Source organism: Melanerpes formicivorus, unplaced genomic scaffold, assembly GCF_026170545.1.
Source record: "Melanerpes formicivorus ecotype bairdi unplaced genomic scaffold, bMelFor1.0.p_v2 SCAF_8, whole genome shotgun sequence".
Taxonomy (NCBI): domain Eukaryota; kingdom Metazoa; phylum Chordata; class Aves; order Piciformes; family Picidae; genus Melanerpes; species Melanerpes formicivorus.
Genome location: NW_027142360.1, coordinates 24,988,927 through 25,003,621, shown reverse-complemented (window position 1 = coordinate 25,003,621; position 14,695 = coordinate 24,988,927). Strand labels below are relative to the sequence as shown.

Here is a 14,695-nt window from a genome sequence, read left to right as displayed (position 1 = left end):
CAAAAAAGAAATAAACCTTCCCATATCACTGCTGTAGTGCAATCCTGTTATACCACCTGGCATTCCATTTGGGTCAGAACCCCATAGATTTCAAGACTGGAAAGGAGAGAAGTGTGATTTCTGCACCTAACTAAACAACTCGTGGTTGAGCTGTGAGAATATTGTTTAAAAATAGACTCTGATTAGAAGTAACTGAAAATTTCTCACCTTTCTATGCAATCTGTTTCGCTGGTTTACTAACTGGATTGTTAGTGGGAGAGCAACAATTTGAATTTTGTGCAGTTTTGCCATGGGTATGGCAAAAGGAAGCCACAGATGAGAGTCAAACAATCTTAATAAAGAGGGGGAGAGTACTGTGACCAATGCATAAAGGTTAGACAGGATCAGCTTGGCTCTCTCTGGGTAGATCATGAGCTGGTTGTCTTATCAAAGTCCCAGTTTCTCCCACATGTTTTTTGGCTCAGAGTGAGAAGGATGGCATAGTGAAAATCTGAAGGGTAGTCTCCATATTTAAATGATTTTTTTTAATCATGGTGGATTTGAGAGAGGTGACAATACACAAGGCCATGGGGGATCAGTTCCAAGAAGCTAGATAGAATGTCCTATGCCACTGTTAAGAAATTATCAGAATGGGGAGAACAAAACCACCAAAAGACAGAATCCCTTTTCCCACAGGAACTAGAAATGTTGAATCAAAGTGCCCTTATTGGACAGGGCACTCCAGAAGTGGATTCTACTGATAGTGCCACAGAAATGCTGTCACTCTTGCTGTCCTTCCCTTGTACACACGGTACAATGATGCAGGATCTAAGTTACTTCTCTATTAACATCTGCTGATCTTGAGGAGACAGCAAAAAATAAAGGAAACAAGAGACCTGAGGGTCTTGCAAAGATGGAATGTAGTGGCATCACATTGCTGTGATGTAACTGGCTTCAAAATATGTTGGAGAAGTATTCTATAGAAAAAATAATTAACTGGCACTAAATGTTTGTGTCTTGATCATTCCATATTTGCATGAGGAATAAGGATGGGTTTTGTTTTGGCAAAAGCATTCACAGGATTCATGAGTTCATGGAATCATAGATTGAGTTCAGTTGGAAGAGACCATCGAGCCCAACCACTATCTAACTAGACCAAGTCTGGTGCAAAACCATGTCCCTCGGCACCACATCTCTTTGTCTTTAAAACACCTCCAAGAAGGGTGATTCAACCACATCTTTGAGCTCAGATCTGGAGAATGACAGAACTTAAATTCTCTATTACTTCTCTTTGGGGTAGGGGCAGGAAGAGTAGTAGCAGAGTCTAACTCAATTATTATAAATCTGCCGTGGGATTATCTCTTCCCAGATAAATCTGGTGTGTGATTGTCTCTTCCCAGCCCTCTTCCCATATATGCATGGTGCATATCTGCTTTCAAAAGCTTCCTAAACTGTTGAAGGAAGTATTATGTTTAAATGGTCCCATATATCTTTTCTGCTAGGGAAGAGTCCCATTTCAATTGGAAGTACCAGCTCCCATTAGTGGAACAATTCCCTGTACATTTTTGTTCCTTGCTACAGCTAAGCTTTTCTGATTTCAGCACCATAAAGTTCTGGAGGAGTGAATATATATGTAGCTCTGCTGCTGCAATTTCTTGTTACTCTCTAAATGTACAGGGCTTGAGGGGAGGGAACATGACCATATGGAAATGGCTTTCTTATCCAAGTGGAAACAGTTTTAGTCAGCTTTCAGAAGAGCTCCATAAATGTAATACAGTAGAGGAACTCAACAGAGCTGTACTTTAATGGGCACTAAAATTGCCTCTGTAGTGCATCCAGAGCCAGGATACAGTGAATTCTGTTTGTATTATTTTGAATGGAAGACAAATGCCTTCTGAGAAGAAAGAAATCTGATGATAACTAAACTTTTCCAGGGGTTGGGCTGGACATTTTTGCTTTTGTGTTGTTAAATCTCCTTTGATTTTAATTGTGTGGAAAACAACTACAAAAAAAATTCCTGTAGTGTAACGTTAGCAAATGTTCATACAAACATCTGTGTATCTGAAGTCAAATAATGACATACTTTAACTGGGGTGGGTTTATTTATGATTTTTGCTGGCTTTTTTTATTGGTTTGGGTTTTTTTTTCTTTCCAGGACAGCCACACTGATAACAAAGCTTGTTCTGTCAGTATGTTGAAGGTCATTGTTGTCAGCTGTTCAGTGAGAAATGCTCCCCTTTTGGTGAAAAGAAAAATCAAAGGAAAATGTCTAAAATCACCTGGAAAATCCTATTGCACTTTGTTGAATTATAGTTACATATTTCACCTTGGCATGGAATTCAGCGAATGCTCAAATCAGATATGAAACACACTCTCAAGGTTCCAATGATATGCACAGGATTTTCCCTCCCCCTTTCTGGCTGACTTAGGGACACAAGGTGCATTTGTTCTTGGAGATGGCAAAGGATAAACTGAAATGATTAACATTAAAATATACCCAACACTGTGATATGGTTTAGAACTGGAGACAAAGGTAGGATATGTCTTATCCATCTGTCTTGCTTCCCTGTTCATCTGTCTGTCTCTGGAGCAAGTCAATAAAAATGATTAGAGCTGGCATCTTGCAAACGTACACCCTTAAACCATGAAGCAATAACACTGTGAAGGAAATTTTTTTCTGACCTTTTCAAATTACATCCAACTGTCTAGGGAATTTCTCAGTGACTAGAGGTAATAAGGTTCAATCCGTTTTGCTGGTTGGCTTCAAATTTAGCTCCTCAGAAAGCCTAACTTATCTATTCTTTTTATCTTGGCCTTGGCATCTATTCAGTACAGTAATCCATGCATCTAATCTTTTTTTTTTTTCCCCTCTCTCTCTCCCCTCTCAGGTTTAGCTGGTGGATCACATTGTGAAATCTGCAGCCATGAAAGGCCCTCCATTTACTGCACCCTTCAAAACGAAATATTAGCATGGGAGGCTAAGCTGGTATGTTGCCTTTGAGAGGCTCTTGTTGAATTTAATTAGCTTTTAGATTTCATCTCCATCTCACATCTGAGCTTTCACTATTGTATGTGATTTAGGCTTCAGTGACTTCCATTATTTAAAACTTTTCTAAGTTAGCTATGGCCACTTTAGAATGCTGAGGAGGAAAATCATGTTTAAAGCTCATTGTCTTAAATTGACTTCTGTTTGGTTTCTATGATGTGAGCTCAGAAACAATAGAGACAGCCCCCACCCCACCCCTGTAAGTTAGTGAATCATTCAAGTGAGAAGGGCAAACAAGCATTTGTGCGTGGCTTGATTCTCCTTGCTCTCCAGGAAGTAAAACTGGAAACAGGTTTGAGCAAAATATTTGTTTAGAATATTTTGATGTCAATAATTTTTATATCTAGGAGGAAATATATTCTTTTCAACTCATTTGGATACCTGGTTTTATGTTTGTGACTTACACAGGCTATCATGGAGTGGTGACTTCAAGTTCTGATTCGCAAGTCATTCCAGCACAGGAAGAAGAGAGCTGTCAACACAAAATGGTAAGCTCTTGACTGTTAGCTTACTCTCCATATGGTTAGCAACTAAAAATTTGTTTCCTTTCAGGCATGGGAAAGTCATAAACATTGGTGTTTGCTGTTGTTGCTTCCTCAGAGTATTAAGTCTGTGTTTCATTATATCTGATGTGCTGTTGAATGACCTGCAGAACATTGAAAGTGCAGGAATATCAAAAAAGCCCCTGTAAAACATTTGCTTTTAAGCTTGCAAGAAATATATTGGAAGACATATGCAGCTAACTCACCTCTAGGTGCAGCTAAGCAGTAGCTACAAAGAGGTTTGGTAAAGATGTGTAGTGTGATGGCTTTTTCTTTATCCAGAATTCAGCTTTGTTTTGATTCTATTCTCAACAGTGTAGGGAAAAATGATCAGAAGGATATGAAATACAGAACTAAGAGCTTATAGATCCTATCCCTGTATGCAAATGTTTGTTGAGTCACTTGATCATTTTGCACCATTACCCTGACCTTGTGAAAAGTTGTCAGCGAGTCCTCAGCAGAGTGTGAGCACAGGGTGCAACCTGACTAGTCAATTGTCTTTAACTGATTCAGCTGAAGCAAACTGCAGTCATTTTTAATCAAAATGTATTGTGCACCATTGATAGCAGCATTATTAATAGAGGGATACTCAATAAGCTGAAGGTCTCTCACATGCCTGGAAGTCAGTCATGAAATTGATGAGAATATCATTAACAGTAAAATTATTTTTAGGGAAAAGAGTACCCCACATTGGAAAGCCTCTTGCATACGTGATTATTTCTTTAGGGTCCTTACTGTCACCTCATGAAAAGATGTGTTGCTGAATCCAGATAATTTTTTAAGCCATCAGGAATCAGCATTTTGAAATTCTTTTGCTGTTTTAGTACTAAAGATAAGATACCTCAGTGGGGGCAGTATGCTAAAGAGGGTCCTTCTTTCAGAGATGATGTGAAAAGAGACATTTTGAGTGTACCCAAACACACAGCTTGGTTCTGCAATAAAGTGTAATCAGTTCAATGAATATTTGTGTGGATATATTAATTTGCTTTTATATCTTGGAAGCTCCACTGAGACACGTAGAGTTATTTCTTAGTAGAACAGATTTGCTATTCTGAAATCTACAGGGATTAGGGTTCTCCTGGCACTCCACCATGCAGGTTGGCCTCCATATTAGGAGGTCAGCAACTCAGAAGGGTCCACAGTTTGCCAAGTATATCAGAGGTCTGAGGAATGTCTGGTGGAAGTAGTAAGTTCTGACATCTCAAAGCGATGACACTGGTTTGGGCTGTGTGTGAATATCTTGCAGCAGGTTGGTTTATAAATCCCCCTCCCACAGTGTTTCAGAAGTCCATGCTGAATGCGTGCAGGATATTAAAATGGTAGCAGTGTGACTTTTCTTTTACTGAGCAAGTCTTTGTTTCCAGGCCTCTGGAAATGCTGAACAGAAACAGTTCTATTGACAGGTCTTTCTACTACGATGGCTTTCAACTCAGAAGTATTGAAAGTGAATTTCGCCTAATGACAAGAAAGAACTTTTCTTACTCTTGTATTTATTGAAGTTCGGATCACCATGGGATATGTTGCCAAAAAAAGAACGATTTGGCAACATCTATATGTTTGAATTTCATTTATTGGGAGTGTTTGAGCAGCTATGAGTTGTGGACAACAGTTGAGCTAAGTTTGCTGTCCACTTAGAACGTACTTGACTGATTTATTTTCTCCTTGTTAAAGCCAAGTGTTCTGTGTCAGCGATACTCTTGAAACCTCAAAACTATATTCTGGTCTTTGGTATTGCTGAGAAGTTCCAAACTGTTCTTTGAAAACTAAATCATTCTTGAAGGTAGCTGATTAAGATAAAGTAAAAATCAACACACTGCTTTTCAAATCAAACACACTGCATTATGTCTTGTAGAGGGAAAAGTGGCAAGAGAAGTCCTGATGCTTCTCTGATTTAATGTCTTCGTGGCTTTGCCTTTTATTCTGTCATTCCTGACTGTTATAAATTGAAAGCCCAAAGACAGGAAAACAACATGGGTATGAGGGATAGGTATATGAAAAATAGTGCTTCAGCTTTGCTCTTGTTCCTCACTTCTTAGAAAATATCCATTTTACTTACTCTTTATGAGAAGAAAATTCTATAGATTGAATTAGTCACTCCTGTATGTGCATCACTGCTGTTAAAATGGAAGAGTGCACTGTGCACGTTGAAGGGGCTGTGTGAATGTTATTGATACCCCATTCCTTATGATGACAATAAGCAGCACAATTAGTCTGCAAAGTTTTAATAATTAGCTCTCTAATTTCCCAGAAAAAAAAAATAAATAAATTGTTAATTTATTGAGCTGGGTGAAAGGAAAAATAAGAAGGAGGGAAAAAAAGAAGGAGGGAAAAAGAGATGATCCATCTAGCGTTGTAAGTTAATAGTATAGAACAAAGGGTAGTCCTAATTAGTTGAGAAAAGGACTTTCCTTGTTCATTCCAGTTTATAATAAAAAAGTCCTTTGCCGAAGTGACTTAGAAAATAATGCATTCAGGCCAAGCAGAGGGACTGCCTAGCAGATTCTATTTATCTGTAGCTTAAAAAGCAGCTGCGTTTTTGTAAAAGGCAATGAATGTGGCAGTCCTGCTTAAAGGTGGAAGAGAAAGAACACCCCTTGTTTTGTAATAAAGGGATTTTCAATTTAAAAGAGAGAGAGCGAGCCTGTTGTGTGAAGTATGGTTATTACATCCACTGTATTCTATCTCACCCACCAGGAGGCTAATAACGAAGGAGTCAGTGAAGGAGACCAATGCCACGAGGGTTATCTTGCAGCCCCAGATGCTGGATAAGTTGAAGGAGACAGAATGGCTTTTGGATGACATTCAGGAAGGCCTTGAATGATTATTTGGTGAAGAAAAGACTATTCTTTCCAAGGTAAACAGTCCATTTCATCTGTCTGCTATCGATGTTGGTGTAAAATATGTTCATATAAATACCTCTAAAGTTCTTTTTTTTTAATCATTTTTCAGGGTGGTTTTTTTGTTGCCTCTTTTTTTTTTTTCCTCTCGATGCAGCAATGATCTCCCAGGAACCCTTTTTTGAAACAAAGGATCCACTCCACATCCAACCACACCTAAGAAAACGCTTTGAAGGAATTGCCAAGCTCACTTTTAATCATCAGAAAGAAATTACCCACGTGGAGTCAGCAGAAAATGAAAAAGTAGAGTTCGTGCTGCGAATAATTCCAGCCAAGTGCCAAGGGGCTAGTTGAGAAATGGCTTCATGAGGTGAATATCTTTAGCTCTTATTTAGGGTTTAGTTACTGAATAATCATTTTCTCTTTTAGGAGCAATGAATATCATAAGCATATTTCCTAACTAAAAAGGCCCTCTGAATATTCGTCAGGATGTTGACAGATTTCCACCTTGTTGTTGTTGTTATTTATTGTGACCAATTTAGCGTCTGCAAATGCAGAGATTAATTCTAATAAAAGTCAGGCTGTCAGCCTGTGGGTCTGTGTCTGAAACCATGTATGTGAATATATGTTTGAGTCTACATGTATGTGTTGTCGTGCTTTTGTGGTACAGTGTCTGTAGTTCAGGAGGATAACCTTTAAAAAACATCAGCGAAATGTCAGATTTCTAATGCCTCTCAACCTGCAGACAGTGTGTCCTGTTGGGTTGAAGGAGTTTAATTTCCAGTCATTTTCACAAAAGGGAAGAAAAACTCTGTCAGTGATAATGCCCTAACCTTGACCCTTTGGGCCTCTCCACCAAATTCATAGGCTTCTGTACCAAATTAGTCTGGTGGCTTTTGTTTCTTTGTTTAACCTTCCTCTACCAGTGGACAGGAATGCTTTTGGGCTAAACCCTCATTTTCCTTCCCACATGCTTCATTTTTCTCCTGGGGCAGGATCAGCCCCACATCTGCTGTTGTGGGTGATGATCTTGTCCTCTGTGGCTTGTCTCCAGGCATTTCCTGCACAGGGGCACATGGCAGGGACCACCATCTAACTCCAGCCGGAGAATGAAGGAGGAGCCAGGGGACTGGTATTTTTTTACACCCAGCTAATTCATCAGAGACTAAGGGGAACATCCAAGCAGCAAAGTCAGAAGCAGGTGGTGGGTCAGAGGGGTTTGCCTCCATCAGGTCTCTGCTGGCTGAGTGAGCAAAGCCCAACTGGATCAAGTTCTCTCCTGAATCTCCATTTCCCACCTAACAAATCCACGTGGCAGCAACATGCCAGTGTCTGACTGTATTGAGCCTCTTTAAAAGTGACTTCACACACTTTAAATGGTCCATCTGCACATTCTTCAGAACATGGAAGGAAGGAAAGCTGGGCACGATTTAGGCAAGCCCAGACACTCCTTGCCCTGTTCTCCTCATATGGTTGGTTTTTGGACTAGTCTCCAGCACAAAGTTATCTTCCTATCTAAGGGGGAAAAAAAATATCTAATTTAAGCCTAAACTAGAAACAAATTGGAAGGTTTGGGAGTGCATTAATCTGGGCTCATTTAGTGTCTCTTTCTTCCTCAAAAGTGCAACCTGAGATTAATGAATATAAAGCAGGGTTTCATATGCAGTCTTTAAATCATTTGCATGTTTTATGCATGATAATTGAATTTCTTTATGCACTTCCTTTCATTTAATGATTTCTTGCTCTTTTCTATGCTATCAACATTAGATTGTGCAAGAAATAGGATTTGGTAGGTGAGAAAGGGCAGTAGTGTATAACAAAGCTGAGGTAATTCTTTGTTGTAGTGTCAACAGTAGATCAGAATGAACACTGGCACCACGCTAGTGGGGTTAGATGACTGGCAAAATGTAAAACATTGCTGGTGAAGCAGAGGCTTTTAGCTCAGTGAGACATTTCTGATGCAGTTTAGTTTGCTTGCAAGTGTACAAGCAACATTATTTTCAAATGGCAGTTAAATTATTGCATTGACTTTTCAATGACCCCAGAGACTTGTGTTTCAACTTGGACAATTAGTAGTAATAAGAAGATGAATAGTAATTACATTAATCAATGACTGTTTTCAGACCAGGACCCTCAGTATCATAGTCTGGCTTAGAAAATAAGGCTATATTATAATCTGTCTCATTTGGTCTTCAAGCAGGAGAAATATGGACTTTGGAGCTATAGTAAATTTATTGTATAAGAAGGTAAAGTCCTAGGGATGAGTGAGTCTGTAAGTTAGCACCTCTGTGGTAATAGCTGCTTCAGTGCCATAAGCAGGGAATTTTGCTTTGGTTCTCCAACGATGCTCAGATGTCTTAAAGATGTCTTAGTGATGGAGTCAGAATTCTTATAATGGGTGCCAGGAAGCTACTATGGAAGATAGGTTTTTAAAAGATTCTGGTAATGGTGCTTTCCCAGCTTTAATCTAAACCAGTTTCTTTTGTGTCTCTTGTCCTTTCCTTCTGTGTTGAAAGATGTATGTGGAAGTGATATTTTTCTGTGGTGTCCTGTCTTTTCTCAGTCAATTCAATGGTTGTGTCTTGTGACTGTTTCTTGATTCCCATAGGTAGGAACGTGTTTAAAGGCTAAAGCTCTGTTAATTTGTGATGTAACCATTTCAGTGTCTTTCTTGTCATTGAAATGTAGTTTAAAATGTTCAGTAATGTAGCATGAAATCATTGGTTAGTTTTGGAATGGTGGTGAAATCATGTGAAGAAAATAAGTATTGCATCTGATCAAGATAAATTCACTCTAGTGTTTTATGGCTTTTTATTCCTATGTGATAGTAATAAAGTCTCATGTAGGGATGGAAGCCATGAAATACATTGTGAAAAATCATCAACTCAGATGGGGCCATCAGGATAGCATGCTGTAGTTGTAGAGTTATTGAGAATGATTGGAAGATGATTTAGTGTGTCACCACGTTGACCACCATGTCACCACATTGGCACCACGAGGTTTTTTTGCGGTTTGTTTCTCCATCCTCCAGCCGCGCAGTTTGATGAGAGTAAATCAGCTTGTAACGAGCCAATCCATCTTTCCATCTGTGTGCAGTGTTCCACTTGTTCATGCATCTTTCACTTTCTGCCAAAGATAACACTGTATATGAAACACTAAGCTGAGAAGTTAATGTAGCCACTAAGCACGTGCCAAAATGAATTAATAAAAAAAGAAGCCCATTAATTTTGCTGTGCTTGGAAATGGGGGAGTCAAAGTAAGGCCTACCCTGCTAGCAAGTGGTCCAGGTTCTTTATTTCCATGTTTGAGAGCAAATCTGAGAGATGATCTGGGCATGCAAAAAGGAATACTTTTTCCCTGCTTATGTGTCTTTCTGAAAGTGAGTTAATCTTTTCTCTCTCTGGAAACGAGATAAAGGTTGCAGTGTTTGGGGCAGAAAACAATTTCTGACTATTTCCTTGCAGTGCTGCCATTCCACACATTGCCTTACTGCTCTGTCTGCTTCGTTCTTGGGCACCAGCTTTCCTTTGGGAATATTTGTGGGAATGTTGTTTACTCTGCTGCCACTGCTTATGATTTTGTTTCTGTATTCTTTCTCTGAAGCATTTGTCAATAAAACATTATTGGTTTTTTAGTACTTTGACTCCTTTATTATTTCTCTCAGGTATGAATTTCTTTGTCTGCTCAAAAGTATTTTCTCATTATTGCAAGTAGGGTCATCTTCTGGTGAAAAGGCCCAGCAATAATAAGGCAGGAGTTACATTTCCCATTTTATTATAATTTTAAATCCCTGCTTTCATTCAATTAGCACAATGAGGACTTAACCTCGATTCAGTTCACAGACATTCTGTGGCAGATATCTCAGTCTTAATTGGTTTTACAAAGATGATAGATACTGGTTTGCTCCAGTGATGGCATAATTTCAGACTCCTATTATAGAATCATAGAATTGTTTTGGTTGGAAAAGACATCTAAGAGCATCGAGTGCAACCATCAACACACCAACCTCATGGCCATTAAACCATGACCCAAAGTGCCATGCACGCACGTTTCTTGAACACATCCATGAATGGGGACTCCAACATCTCCCTGGACAAAGTCATAAATTAAAAGCTAAGTATTTTCATATATATGTTTTAACAAAATAATTTCCAAGAGTATCTCCTTTTCTAGAGACTTTCAAAACCCACCTGGGTGCATTCATGTGTGGCCTACCTTGGCAGGAAGGTTGGACTTGATCACTAGAGATCCCTTCCATTCTATGGTTCTATGATTTGGCTCTGTGTCATGATAACACAGCTACACTGCTTTGTGTCTGCTGAAAGCAAACCTTTTTCCTTGGAGCATGAACAGGAAAAGTTCATGTCTGCCACAACAAGGTCTGTCAGCACACCTGTAGGAGCTCTCATCTCGACAACCTTCTTGGTCTTGTTTGCCTGATGAAATATAAGGTAAGAGTAACAGTTTAAGCGTGGTTTTGAAAACTGCCTACATCTGGTTTTCCACATAGGAATCACAAAGCAGTGCACAGAAATGTATGGAGAGAAATGCCAGGACAGTTACAATCCTCTGAAAGAACATAGGAAGTAGGCACTGGAACAGCCTAACAGGGCTGTTCAACTTTGATACTTCTCTTCAGGCCATGCGTGCTGATATAACTCCACTGCGGGTGCAGTAAGAAGAGTGTGTCCAGTGTGTCCGGCCGATCAAGGGAGGTTCTCCTCCCCTCTACTCTGTCCTAGTGAGACTTCACCTGGAATTTTGTGTCCACTTTTGGGCTCCCCAACTCAAAAGGGACAGGGATCTACTTGAGAGAGTCCAACAGAGGGCTACAAGGATGATTGAGGGACTGGAGTACTGCCTTATGAGGAGAGGCTGAGTCACCTGAGGCTTTTCAGTCTGGAGTGGAGAAGCCTGAGAAGGGATTTAATCATTATTTATAAATATCTGAGGTCTGGGTGTCAAGAGGGAGGGAACAGGCTCTGCTCAGTTGTGCCTTATGATAGGAGAAGGGCCAATGGATTTAAACTGCAACACAGGAGGTTCCACCTCAACATGAGGAAGAACTGGAGCACTGGAACAGGCTCACCAGAAAGGTTGTGGACCTCTTTCTCTGGAGACCTTCAAAACCCATCTGGAGGTGTTCCTGTGTGACCTGCACTAGATTATATGGTTATGGGGTCCTGCTCTGGCAGGGTAGTTGGACTTGATGATCTTGAGAGGTCCTTTCCAACCCCTAACATCCTGTGGTCCTGTGACTTCATAAACAACTGAAAGTGCCATGAGCATTCAACCCAGGAGTTAGTGAGCAATGACCCGTCCTAGAATGTCCACACCTTAAAGACATATATGTCTTTTTCTTTTGGTATTGAAGGAACTGTTGTTTTGCAACACTGTTGTTGTTTCTTTTGTAGTAGTAATTCACCCACGGAGGGTGCAGATACCTTTCCTAAAGAAAATTGTTATTTATCTGGGGCAACCTGGTCTAGTTGGGAGTGTCCCTGCTGACTGTAGAGATGTTGGACTAGATGACCTTTGGAGGGCCCTTGCAGCCTGGACAGTTCTATGATTCATGCCTGCACTCAGCACTGGTTAGGCCACATCTTGAGCACTGTGTCCAGTTCTGGGCCCCTCAGTTTAGGAAAGATGTTGATTTGCTGGAGTGTGTCCAGAGAAGGGCAACAAAATTGGTGAGGGTTTTGGAGCACAACCCTGTGAGGAGAGGCTGAGAGAGCTGGGGTTGATTAGCCTGGAGAAAAGGGGGCTCAGGGGAGACCTTATTGCTGTCTACAACTACCTGAAGGGAGGTTGTAGCCAGGTGCGGGTTGGTCTCTTCTCCCAGGCAACCAGCACCAGAACAAGAAGAAACAGTCTCAAGCTGTGCCAGGGGAGGTTTAGGCTGGATGTTAGGAAGAGGTTCTTCATAGAAAGAGAGATTGGCCATTGGAATGTGCTGCCCAGGGAGGTGGTGGAGTCACCATCACTGAGGTGTTTAGGAGGAGACTGGATGGGGTGCTTGGTGCCATGGTTTAGTTGATTAGATGGTGTTGGATGATAAGTTGGACACAATGATCTCAAAGATCTTTTCCAACCTGGTCTGGTCTATTCTATTCTATTCTATTCTATTCTATTCTATTCTATTCTATTCTATTCTATTCTATTCTATTCTATTCATTTTCCTTTCCCTCTGCTTCCAGAAAGGAGCTGATCTGCTGGTCTGCTTTCTTATAAATCCTGCAACCTGACATCAGAAATACCTCTTTGAATTATGTGTTCTGAGAAGTTGACAATCAGATTTTAAGTAACACCTTTCCATGTTGTCAAAGAGAGTATTTTCTTGTCAGTGTCAGTGTGAGTAGGAAGCGTGTGGTTGCGTGTTTAAAGTTTAGTCACTTGTCAGGAAAAAAAAAAAAAGAGCAAGGTCTTGTCACAGAGATGAAAGGTTGAGGTTGCCACTTTAATATTTTGTAAATATCCATATTGTATGCAGTGTTTATTTATTAACAGCCTGAGTCAAGAGCGAGACAATATGCTGCTTATGCCTTCAGAATACTGCCTCGGGTTATGTACGCAGCAGCTTCCAGGAGAAGCTACCTCTCAGCGCTCTCGGATTCAAGCAGGATGTCGTAAGTCTTTCTAGGGCAGTGCAAGCACCCTGTGAAAGGCTGCAGATCTCTGAAAACAAGTGCAATGTTTTCTAAGGCTGGCAATATAAAAATCCAGGGCTGTTGTTTTCTGCTGGAGCTAGTGCTTTAAAGCAGTCTTCAAGGGTAAGCATTGCAGAATAAATTACAGCAATTCAATCTGGATGTAAGAAAGGCTTTGTTACCTGTTGGATGGGCCATGGCACTGGAGGAAGAGGATAGGTTTGGCACAACTGTACACATATAAAATTGTTAGGGCTGTTTCTGGAGACTAGCACTTACCTATTCTCCTAGCACTGCCATTTTCCTGCAGCCATGATGATCAGTTGATGGATCATCCGCAACCCTACTTTGAGTTTTGGACATAAGTATGACATTATGACACAAGAAGTTGAGGTAGAGGTTGTAGAGGTTGAGGGTGGAAAAATGGGATAACAAATCTTATGAAGAGTGACTGAAGGAGCTGGGGCTGTTTGGTTTGAAAAAGAGGAGGCTGAAGGGAGACCTCATTGCTTTCTACAACTACCTGAAAGGACGTTGTAAAGAGGCTGGTGCTGGTCTCTCCTCACAGGTAATTAGTGATAGAACAACAGGGAACAACCTCAAGCTGTGACTGGGTAGGTTTAGACTGGACATTAGGAAAAAAAAATTCATGGCAAGAGTGGTCAGGCATTGGAATGTGCTCCCCAAGGAGATGGTTGAGTCACCAACCCTGGAATAGAATAGACCAGACCAGGTTGGCAGAGACCTTCAAGATCATTGTGTCCAACCCATCAACCAATCCAACCCACCTGAACAACTGAACCATGGCACCAAGCACCCCATCAAGTCCCCTCCTGAACACCTCCAATGATGGTGACACCACCACCTCCCCGGGCAGCCCATTCCAATGGGCAATCACTCTCTCTGTATAGAACTTCTTCCTAACATCCAGCCTAAACCTCTCCTGGCACAGCCTGAGACTGTGTCCTCTTGTTCTGGTGCTGGCTGCCTGGGAGAAGAGCCCAACATCGGCCTGTCTACAACCTCCCTTCAGGTAGTTGTAGAGAGCAATAAGTAATAATGGATGTGTTTAAAGGTCATTTGGATGTGGTGCTTGGGGATATGGTTTAGGGGTGAACCTTGTAGAGTAGGATTGGGCTTGGTGATCCTGAGGGTCTTTTCCAACCTGAATATTTCTGTGTGGTTCTGTGTGAAGGATCTATACAGAGAGAGAGTGAGATGTTTTCTGATCAAAACTTCCAGTATTAGTTGAATTCTTGGGATTAGTTTGAAAGGTGCCTTTCCAATCTGGTCCTTTAGTAGATCTACAATATTGTTGTTAAAACTCACACCCTTTGCAAGATTTAATATATATTCTATTTTGTTTTGGTTTCCTTTCTGATTTCTTTAAAAATACATTTTACACACTCTTACCTTCACTCAGCTCCCACATACCCTTTTTAGTTAAAAACTCTCACCCAGAACTTGACTATCTGGCAAACATGGGTTTGTTATTGCTCTCTACCTTGTCAACACAGGGGACATTTGTTTCTGGGTTTCTAGTCTTCAGCAGTCATTGCTAAAACAAAACTAGTTTGTTTGGTTTTTTTTTTCCCCAGTGGAAAACTGCACACATGACCTCAATCTGATGATTTATTTAAAGGT

General features: G+C 40.6%; 1 long non-coding RNA gene across 1 annotated transcript; it reads left to right on the top strand.

Annotated features, from left to right (window-relative positions):
* The first annotated feature begins 2,838 nt into the window (after positions 1 to 2,838).
* On the top strand, positions 2,839 to 6,415 carry LOC137442759 (uncharacterized). Its single transcript, XR_010987764.1, has 3 exons — positions 2,839 to 2,965; positions 3,434 to 3,513; positions 6,262 to 6,415. It is a non-coding gene; the product is annotated as an uncharacterized lncRNA (long non-coding RNA).
* Positions 6,416 to 14,695: the final 8,280 nt, after the last annotated feature.